The sequence below is a fragment of the Sorex fumeus genome, unplaced genomic scaffold (assembly GCF_029834395.1).
Source record: "Sorex fumeus unplaced genomic scaffold, SorFum_2.1 ptg000098l, whole genome shotgun sequence".
Taxonomy (NCBI): domain Eukaryota; kingdom Metazoa; phylum Chordata; class Mammalia; order Eulipotyphla; family Soricidae; genus Sorex; species Sorex fumeus.
The window spans coordinates 3,763,423-3,774,458 of NW_026606155.1; the positions used below are offsets into that span (position 1 = coordinate 3,763,423).

Here is an 11,036-nt window from a genome sequence, read left to right on the forward strand (position 1 = left end):
ACTTGTTACTGTGTTTGGCATGTCAAATATGTCATGGGTAGCTTGCCAGGCTTTGCCATGCGGGTGAGATGCTCTCGGTAGCTTGCTGGGCTCTTCGAGAGGGGCGGAGGAATTGAAGCTGGTTCAGCCAGAAGGGCCGCGTGCAAGACAGAAACCCTACCCACTATACTATCGCTCCAACCTTAGAAAAAGACCAGAAATAAATCAGAAGGAATAAGAAAGGAACTAGTAAAGAAAAAGTTGAAATTGATGAAATTTAAACCAAATGGTAGGGACAGAACAATAGTTTCAAAGGCTGTGCACACACCTTGCATGCTGGAGACCCAGGTTTGATCCCTGAATCTCATGGTCCCCATGTGATGAGCAAGAGGGAAGTCCGTGGCCAGGGACCTAGGTGCTGTGACAGAAGGACTTTCTTCTCGCAGGCCGAAAGCCTTGTTCCTGCTTCCAAGACGGATCTCGTTCAGTGAGACCTTCATTCAGTTTGTTATCCATGTTAATGTGCCTGCCTCTGATTCATCTGCAGAGCACTGTCACAGCAACCTGTACTTTATTTAAATAGCTGTGTACTCTTAGCCTGTCGAAGATGACTTATTAGAAAAGCTAATTTACATGGGTGAGTACTTGACACTGTCCAAGAAAGTTTTGTGAGAAAACAGCACTGAGGAGGGACTGACCAACTCCAGCCCAGATCTGAGCCCTAAGTCAGTCCCGTCCTGACTCAATCAGTGGGCAAGAAGGAGAATGTGGAAGTGGAACCCAGGTAATAGCAGGTCTAATAGTAAATTCTGATTTTTAGGTTAATTTGGGAAAGGATAGTTTTAATTCGTGATATTAATATAATTCTACATTAGCGCTGTTAGGACTGTCCTCCCATTGTTCATCACTTTGCTCTAGCGGGCACCAGTAACATCTCCATTGTGAGACTTGTTATTACTGTTTTTTGCATATCGAATACGCAATGGGGAGCTTGCCAGGCTTGCTGTCCAGGCAAGATACTCTCAGTAGCTTGCTGGGCTCTCTGAGAGGGGTGGAGGAATCGAACCCGGGTTGGCTCCATGCAAAGCAAACGCTCTACTTGCTGTGCTATCGCTCCAGCCCAATTCTACATTAGGTGGAAGAAAATAAAATCAACCTCAAATCCTTAACCCTACACAAAAGTGAAGTCTAATGTATTAAAGTAGGGATCCCCAATCTGGGGTACTTCCCCCACTCCAGTGATTGGATAGCTCTTCAACCATTTAGTAGGTAGAGGCTAGAAAAAAATTCCCATTGTCACCAAATAAAGGGTGTTGGGGGTATCCTCCCAGGATGGGAGAAGCATGCTGAAAGTAGACTATAGTCCAAACATGATTGCCACTCAATGCCTCTTTTGCAAACCACAACACCCAAAAGGAGAGAGAGAACAAAAGGGAATGCCCTGCCACAGAGGCAGGGTGGGATGGGGGGGGTGGGGGGTGGGAGGGATACTGGGACCCGTGGTGGTGGAGGATGGGCGCTGGTGGAGGGATGAGTACTTGATCATTGTATAACTGAAACCCAAGAACAAAAATTTGTAAGTTTACAACTGTACCTCATGGTGTTTCACTAATAAAAATTTAAAAATAAATTCCCATTGAGAAACACTATATAAAGGTGGTGTGTGTGTGTGTCTCTGTGTGTGTGTCTCTGTGTGTGTGTCTGTGTGTGTGTGTGTGTGTGTGTAATCTTGCAAGGAAATCTAGATGACAATGGATGGTTTAAGGGAAAGAATGAAACTAATGGCCCAAAACTCAAGAAGCTGTAAAGGCAAAGTAGGATTATTTGACTATATACAACTGAAACAGAGTTTAACCGAACAATGATATCTTAGGGAGAACTAGACTACTCGGGTGAGGAGAGTCCTTTGAAACAACTCATTGGTCTTTGACAACTCAATGTTCCGTGTCATGCTGCTATAATATTTAGGGCTTCACCTCCTTGTAGATATCTGTCCAAGTCGTTCTTGGGGTAATAAAAAAGATCAAGAAATTCTATGGCTTACTGTAATGATATTATTGAGTCCCTGCAGTTCCGAGGGCTTGTTTAGGCTCCCGTGGGTAGTGTTTTGACGATATGTAACAAGGCCTTGGTTGCCTAAGTCCCTATTGATGTATAAACGACAATGAAGGCTCATTAGAAATGTTGAGTTGCTTCAGATGCCCTTTATGGAGTCAGGATTAGTTAGAAAAAAAAGCTCAGGTTATGCTTCTGTAGTCAGTGTTGGAAAGGGCCGGCAGGAGGCCAGTATTGCACAGACAGGAAGGGAGAAGTCAGGAGACACTTTTGTTCTGTCTTCAAGTCATTCTTGCCTTGACAGAAATTTGTAACAGACTGTTTTCTTTTAGTACCTACATGCCTAATATTGCTTTCATATCTCCAAATACAAATCAGATTTTATTTTCTCAAATATTCTTGATTTGATAACACAAATAATACTTTGATTGGCTTGGCTGTTTCAGAAAAAAATATCACTGTATATTTTTCTTTCGTAGATCATTAAGTACTTTCAATGTTGATTGATGTTGTAATACTGTACTTTATTTTTAACACAAAACTTGGCCAGACAGCAAAAATATTTGCCAGTAGAAACAATTTTGAAAAAGACAGATTGGCTTTTGTTGCAAGAAAGTACACAGAGACTTGACTTGTAGAGGCAAAGTATTGTTTTATTTCTAAGCATTTGTCGACTGATGATTAGTTGATTTGCAGTTTCAACATTTAAACAATATTAGGAAACTTACTTACTTGACGAAGTGGCGTTTTTATTCAATATGCTTGATTATATCATTGCTACCAGATATGAAACAATTCAGTCTAGTCAAATATATAAAAAGGGAACTGTTGCATAAAGAACCAATATTACAACAGTTGGCTGTTGATCTCAATCTTTCTTAGAGGAGGTAATTGTTAGTGCTGTGTACGTGCTACTGTGGGTGTGGGTTCGTCTTTACAGCCTTTGTCTAAACCGTTTAAAGAAGATTTCTTATCAGACCTTCTCAGTACTTGAGACCCAACCACTTGAATTCATGCTCCAGGTTACCTGAGATTCTAGATAGTGGCCCTTATTCAAGGAGTTTTGTGAGATTGTAGAGTTTCCTCTATTTCATGGCACTAAGTATCATGTAGTGGACATAGCCCAGAGGCTGAGTCTAGGACAGAGGTATACAACTGTGGTCATCATATGGTCCTCAATGTTCCCCAAGAATCCCATGAAGGGTTGGAGGCATTCCCTGGAGGAAAAGAACGTGAACAAAAATCTAAACCAGTAGTAGAATCTCACCTCCATAAGTAGAAATTCCTCTCAGGCTCCCTCCCCTCCATTTTTTAATCTTTATTTTTATTTATTTATTTTGCTTTTTGGGTCACACCTGGCGATGCACAGGGATTACTCCTGGCTCTGCACTCAGGAGTTACTCCTGGTGGTGCTCAGGGTACCATATGGGATGCTGGGAATCAAACCTGGGTCAGCCGCATGCAAGGCAAACACCCTACCCGCTGTGCTATCACTCGAGCCCCTCCCCTCCATTTTTTTACCCCCTCATTCATCCCCCTTTTAGGTTTTGGGGCCACACCCAGCAGTGCTCAGGAGTCACTCGTGGCTCTGCCCTCAGAGATCACTCCTGGTGAGGTCAGGGGACCGTATGGTGTGCCAGGGATCAAACCTGGGTTGGCTGCTTTCAAGTACCTGCTGTACTATTTCCCCCCATCCCTCCCACCCCTTTATATCCTAATTCTTCCTATGGGAGAAGAAACAGTGAAAGGGCACCTTAAGATCCCATACATACTTAGACATTATTATTTTTATTAAAATTTAGGCCATATTGTTGCAATCGTGTCTAAGCTTGTAGTGTTGATGTCTCATATTACTACACATCACCACCCCCTAAGTACCCATGACCCTCCAGCACTGTCCTTACATGGTGTGTTGGGTGAGTGGGGGAAGGACTCCCCAGCAGCCGAGGGCCTCTCTCTCTTCCTCTTAATATTTTTGCTGGAGCTGGGGCTTGGGTGGGTGGGTCGCTTACTCCTTGGAGGCCCTGTGGACCATGAGGTCTACCATGCTATTCTGTAGCCAAACTCATTGTCATGCCGGAAAATGAGTTTAATGAAGTGGTCATTGAGGGCCATGCCAGTTCCAGCATCGAAGGTAGAGGAGTGGGTGTCACTGTTCAAGCCTCAGGAGACAACCTGGGTCTTGGTATAGCCCAGGATGCCCTGGAGGGGCCCCTGTGAGCCGATGTCATTGTCGATGTCATTGTATTTGGCAGCTTTCTACAGGTGGCAGGTCAGATCCACAACACATTGGGGGTGGAGACAACGGAAGGCCATGCCAGTCAGATTCCTGTCCAGCTCTGGGATGACCTTGCCCACAGCCTTAGTGGTGCCAGAGGTGGCTGGGACGATGTTCTGGGCTGTCCCTCCATCATCACGCCAGAGTTTCCCAGAGCGGCTGTCCATGGTCTTCTGGGTGGCAGTGATAGCATGGGCAGTGGTCATGAGCCCCTCCATGATGCTGAAGTTGTCATTGATGACCTTGACAGAGGTTTGGTGGGGAGCTGGGACAAGCAGTTGGTGGTGCAGGAGGCATTGCTGACAATCTTGAGAAAGTTGTTGTACTTTTCATGGTTCACACCCATCATAAATATGGGGGCATCAGCAGAGGGGGCAGAGATGGTGACCCTTTTGGCACCCCATTTCAAGTGGGCCCAAGCCTTCTCCATGATAGGTAAGACTCCAGTGGACACCACAACACCCTCACCATTAGTCTCATCCCACTTGATGCTGGCAGGATCTCACTCCAGGAAGATGGAGACTGGCTTCCCAGGGATGACGTACTGCCTGTTCTCTGCCTTGACTGTGCCACTGAACTTGCCGTGGCTGGAATCATACTGGAACATGCAGACCATGAAGTTGAGGTCAGTGAAAGGGTCATTAATGGCCACTATTTCCACTTTGGTCACAAGGTGGCCAATAAGGCCAAATTCATTCACTCCACCCTTCACCAGCCTGACTGATGCTCAGCAGTTACTCCTGGCTCTGTACTCAGGTATCACTCCTGGCAGCGCTTGGGGGGCCTTTGATGGTGCTGGGGCATTGAGCCTGAGTTGGCCACAGGCTTGGCAAGTGCCTGGCCCATTGTCTCTCTCCAGCCCAGAGTTTAACTCACTTTACCACCGCCAACCTGTCTTAGACCTTCCACCAATGCCCCTGAGTTACTTCTAGACTACCTCATCATTCATTCCCCTCACTCCTCCTTCCCAACCTGGTGTACTGGATGTTCTCACTTGTCTGTGGCATATAGAGAAACAAATCAATCAAGGTTGTGGACAAGTTCAAGTGATAATGAATCCTGGATCCTACTGTTGTTTTTTTTTTTTAATTTTTATTAGTGAATCACCATGAGGTACAGTTACAAACTAATGAACTTTCGTATTTCAGTCATACAATAATCATTTACCCATCCCTCCACCAGTGCCCATTCTCCTCCACCAATGTTCCCAATATCCTTCCCACCACCCCCACCCCATCACCCCCACCCTACCCCACCCCACGTCTGTGGCTGGTTTTTTTCTTTTTTACTCAATCATGTTACTGAACGTTAAACAGAGCAGCATCTTGAACTCCCGAGCAACCTCAATGAGCTTGGTTATCGTGTGGATATGGTCGATGGTGCTGAATCCTTTGCGGAACCCGGCTTGCTCGCATGGTTGTCCTTCATCTAGTGTTCTGCCAATCCTATTTAGGATGACTCGAGTGAACAACTTGTAGATGACAGACAATAGGCAGATCGGGCGATAGTTGCCAATGTCATGGATGTCTCCCTTCTTGAACAGTAGTACGGTCCTGCTGGTTTTCCCTTGGGACAGAACCTTGCATTCAGACAGGTAGCGAGTGAAGAGCCGAGCCAGTGTATTGATGAGTACTGACGGCAGGTTCTTCAGGTGTTCAGGTCTGACCTTGTCTGGGCCGGGTGCTGTTTGTTTCTTTACTGACGAAATGGCGTGTTGGATTTAGGAAGGGAGAACGTCGGGAACGACATATCCATCCTCTGGAATTTGGTATGTCGGCAAGTGGACATGGCTATCGAAGAGATTTGAGTAGAAGTCATGGATAATCTTCTCCATTGCTGTTCTGGAGGATGTGATGGATCCATCAGGATGTCGGAGGGCAGTCATCTTGGTCTTGTAGTTGGCGAAGGACAGGCGGGCATTACAAATACTTTTCCCGGCTTCTGCCGCATCTACCAGTACTTCTGCTCTTCTCTCTTTGAGGTCTTTCTTGATCGCATCTCTGCACTGCTTTGCGAGCTCGGACGTTAGCTTGCAGTTGCCTGAGGCATGCGCCAAACCACGCTGGCGAATTAGCTCAAGAGTTTTCGAAGATAGGCGATTTTTTTGTGGCTATCTCTCTCTTGGCGTTCCTCGCACATTCATGGAGGTGCTGAACCAGTCGATCGTATTCCTCGTCAATGTTGTCAACAATGGCATCTTCCCATGTTGCCGCAATAGTACCAAAGAGTTCCCAGTTGGTGGTCATTCTGGAAGTTCTATTTTTGAACTTTGCAGCCCTTTCTCCCTGCTCTGTGAAGTAGAATTTTGCACAAAGGAGATGGTGGTCCGATCCCGTTCGAAATTTTGGGACAACAGCGACATCAGTCAAGCAAAACTGTCGATTGAATAGGATGTGGTCTATTCTGTTGAGACGGAAGCGGTCATGGAAGCCCTAGCCAATCAGGGCATTCAAGCCCAATACATCAGTATCCTCCGTGAGCTGTATTGCGGATTCACTACCAGGATCTCGCCATTCTACAAAGAGGTGATCGTTGATGTCAAGAGAGGGGTGCGGCAGGGTGATACCATTTCACCGAAACTCTTCAGTGCCACCCTCGAGAACATCATGCGACGACTGGAATGGGAAGGAATGGGAGTGAAGATAGATGGACGGCAACTACACCACCTCTGCTTTGCTGATGACATTGTTTTAATAACACCAAAAATCAGTCAAGTGGCACAAATGCTGGCCGACTTTGACCGTGAGTGTGGAAAGGTAGGACTACAGCTGAATCTTACGAAGACAATGTTTATGAGAAACAGCCTCGTTCCTGATGCCCCATTCACTCTCAATGGAACGACCATCTCCGAATGCAACAGCTATGTGTACCTAGGTCAAGAGGTCAACATGACAAATGACCTGGCACCCGAGCTGCGCAGGAGGAAGAGAGTGGCTTGGAACGCCTTCAAGAACGTCGAAGAAATAGCTAAGAGGACGAAGAACCTCCGACTCCAGGCACATCTCTTTGATTCCACTGTTCTTCCTGCATTAACATATGCCTCAGAGACCTGGGCCCTACGCAAACAAGATGAGAACACTATTCAGCTCTCCCAAAGAAGAATAGAAAGAGCTATGCTTGGAATATCACGTTTCACTCAAATGAGAGAAAGAGTCCGGAGTTCTGACATCCGTCAACAATCAAGAATCAGGGACGCTGTCTCATTTGCCAAGGTGTCAAAAATCAGATGGGCTGGTCACGTAATGAGATTTAAAGATGACCGCTGGACTAGAGCTGTTACCGACTGGATCCCACGGGATGTCAAAAGACCGCGTGGCCGCCCACCTACCAGATGGTCAGACTTCTTCATCAAGATCATGAACGATTGGTTTGAGGCCCTTCATGTTCCCGGAGCGAACAGATGCCATTGGGCTACACTAGCACGCGACAGGGACAAATGGAGACGTTACTGGCACCCGCTCGAGCAAATTGATGACTAACGGGAAGTTAAGTGATTAAGTGACTCAATCATGTTGCTGGTTGAATTATTGCTACTCCTTTGCTTACAAATTATTCTTCAAACATTTTATCTGAAAGTGTTCTTATCCAGTATAATTTCAAAAGACTTACTTCACATCTCCTTAGATTCTTTCAGTTTTTAAAACTTAAAAACACTTGATATTTTGGAGGCAAACAGAATGATTTGAGTTCATCTATTCATAAACTCCTCTGGATTTGTCAGGGTTCAGAATTCCTATGGGAAAACAGTCCCATAGTCACGGGAAATGTCTGTCTGTGGAAAAGATGAGTTGTTATCTAGATGGCCAGATTGACTTCCTTTACTTCTTCTCCTCTGCCATCAACTTAGGTCAATTTCTGCTAAAATGAAATAGATTTGATAAAATGGAAACAGTAGAGTTATCATAGTTCTTGTTTTGAATTCAAAAGGATGTTTAACTCATTTGTGGAATATAAAATACCATAATGGGAGACTAACACCCAAGGATAATAGAGATAAGGGCCAGGAAGAGTGCTCCACATCTTGGAAGCCGGCCTCACATGCTGAGGGAGAATGCAGCTGAGATAGAGAAGGGACCACCAAGTAAAGGATGCTTGGAGGGCTTGCCCAGGATGGGAGATGTGTGCTGAAAGTAGACTACAGACCAAACACAATGGCCACTTAGTACCCATATTGCCAACCATAGCACCCAAAAGGAGAGAGAGAGTAAAAGGGAATGTGCTTGCCACAGAGGTGTTGGGCGGGGGCGTGGGCAGGGATGAGGGGGTGACTGAAGGGATACTGGGAACATTGGTGGTGGAGAATGGGCACTGGTGGAGGGATAGGTACTAAATCATTGTAGGACTAAAATATAATCACAAAAGTTTATAAATCTGTAACTGTATCTCACAGTAATTCATTAAAATATTGTAAAAACAATTAATACAGAAAACTATTTGCTAAAAAAAGTGCTTAATGGCATGCAGGAAAAATTAATTTGTTTTCTTTTGCTTTGTTTTAGTTTTTTTTTTCCTTTTTGGACTTCACCTGGTGACACTTAGGAATAGCTTGGAGTGAGTCAGGCGGTGTTCATGGGTATATGGTACCCCACCATGGCCAGAGGGTGGTCAGTGCGATGCAAGGTTTAAACCCTGTATTATCTCTCCGGCACCAAGGAAAATAGTTTTTAGAAACAAAAGTTTAGAATCTAGATTGGGAAAAGCTTCTGGTCTCTCTGCTGGTTATACTTGTATCTTAAAAGACCCATAACTGATTTTTTTTTTTAAGAGGTGGTCTGGTGACTGCTTCTAACAAGGTCTTCTATGAGTTGAGAATGGAAAATTTCCTCAGAGGAGTTTTTGAAAGAAAATCTAGAACGTATAAAAGAAATCCCAATGTTTAATGTGATGCATAAAAATACATTTTAAAACTACAAATAGGAAAAAAGGTGTATATGTTTTTCATGAAAGTACCTTTATGGCACTGGATGGTAGATTTTATTTTAAATAAAGACATTCCGTATTCCAGCACATGATTTATACAAGAAAACATATAATGTCCTGTTGAACACAGGCCAAATACATTCCCAGACGCTTTGTTACTCAAACCTTTTGAGGGATTTCTTTATAGATGTTTTTGGCACACGCGGTGATTTTAGAGGAAACCTATAAGAAATACCAGATGCAGTTTCTGAATTGCCATAAATGGTTAAAAACGTGTGACGATATAAACATCTGGATGTACAGGACAATGCCAAATTTCAGAATGGAATCTTTATCAGCGAGGTAAATCATTGAGCCTTTCCAACTCAATGGCTTTCTTTAAAACGTGTTTCATTCTTCTGCCTCTAAAGGAAAAGGTAAATTATAGAGTGATAAGAATGTTTTGGATGAACGTGTTTTGGGTGTTTCCTTCATATGCATGAGTACTTCGGAATGTAAATGTCTACTTCTTTCTGTGTACTTTTCTTCCCAGGTCTTCTTCCTTCCCAGAGAAAAACTACCCTTTAATTTGTTCATCAAACACTGGTTCTAAATAGGCACTAAAGAGAGAATGTCAAGGGACAGGAGATAACGGTTAGGATAGAGGGGATGGGGTGGCGGGGGCGGGGGAGGATGCCATGGAATCATGCACATCCTTGCTTCAGAAGGAAGGAGCAGCCCCTTTACCTTGGTGGTGCGGAGAGGAAGTAGAGACTGGCGAGGGGTGTCTCCGCACCCTCACTTGATGATCGATGAGTAAGTCCAGCTAAACAGCAGGGAGTCTGGGAAGCACATTTGTAGACAGAGGATGAGTTTACAGGAAACTCTGTGGAAACTGAAGCTCTGCTGGACAGAGAGAGGGAAAGAGGGAGTTGGAGATGATGTGAGGAGGAAATGCTGAGAAGTCAGAGGTGGAAAGTGAGTCACTGTGTGGAAAATGGAACCGTAAGTAGGTGTCACGGTTATAAACTGGGGCCCAGATGATAGTCTAGAAGAGCAAATAGGACTGAGTTGAGACTGGTGACTTGAGGATTTCTTCAGAGGGCAGCAAGTCCCAGCTCCTCCCACGGGTTACCATGTTGGAATGGGGGCCCAGGGCTTGCAAGTGTTCTGTCTTGTAGGACTTTCACTCTCTGTGAAACTTTCCCATTTAAATATAGCACCTAACTTAGCTTCAATCAAAGCACCGTGGGGGCTGAATCAAACTCTTCTTAAGGCCTGTTGGACGGTGCTAATTCACAACAGGGACTTTGAGAAATCAATTACTATTTATTTATTTAAATGGGGTAACTGGGAGACTGGGATTACCTGTGAAAGCAATTAGAGGCCGCCCCAAAAGCCTCTGTTCCTCTTGGAGAGCCTAGCAAGCTACCGAGAATATCCCACCCACACAGCAGAGCCTGGCAAGCTCCCCATGGCATATTCGATAGGCCAAAATCAGTAACAATAATGGGCCTCATTCCCCTGACCCTGAAAGAGCCTCCAATATGCCACTGGGCTACACTAGCATGTGACAGGGGTGAATAGAGATATTACTGATGCCCGTTCGAGCAGATCGGTGAACAAGAAGATGACAAGTGACAACTGAGACAAGAACTGGGAGCTACAGAGTTACAAAGCTGATCATGGCTGGGTTTCAGTCATACAGTGTTCCAACACCCATTCCTCTACCAGTGTGCATATCCCACCACCAATGTCCCCAGTTTTCCTCCCCCCATCCTTCCCCCCCAGCCTGTCTCTATGGCAGGTACTTTCCTTCTCTCTC

The 11,036-nt window shown here is 45.0% G+C and overlaps 1 pseudogene; it reads right to left on the bottom strand.

The window, feature by feature from the left end:
* Positions 1 to 4,042: 4,042 nt before the first annotated feature.
* On the bottom strand, positions 4,043 to 4,970 carry LOC130041471 (glyceraldehyde-3-phosphate dehydrogenase-like; annotated as a pseudogene).
* Between the last annotated feature and the right edge of the window lie 6,066 nt (positions 4,971 to 11,036).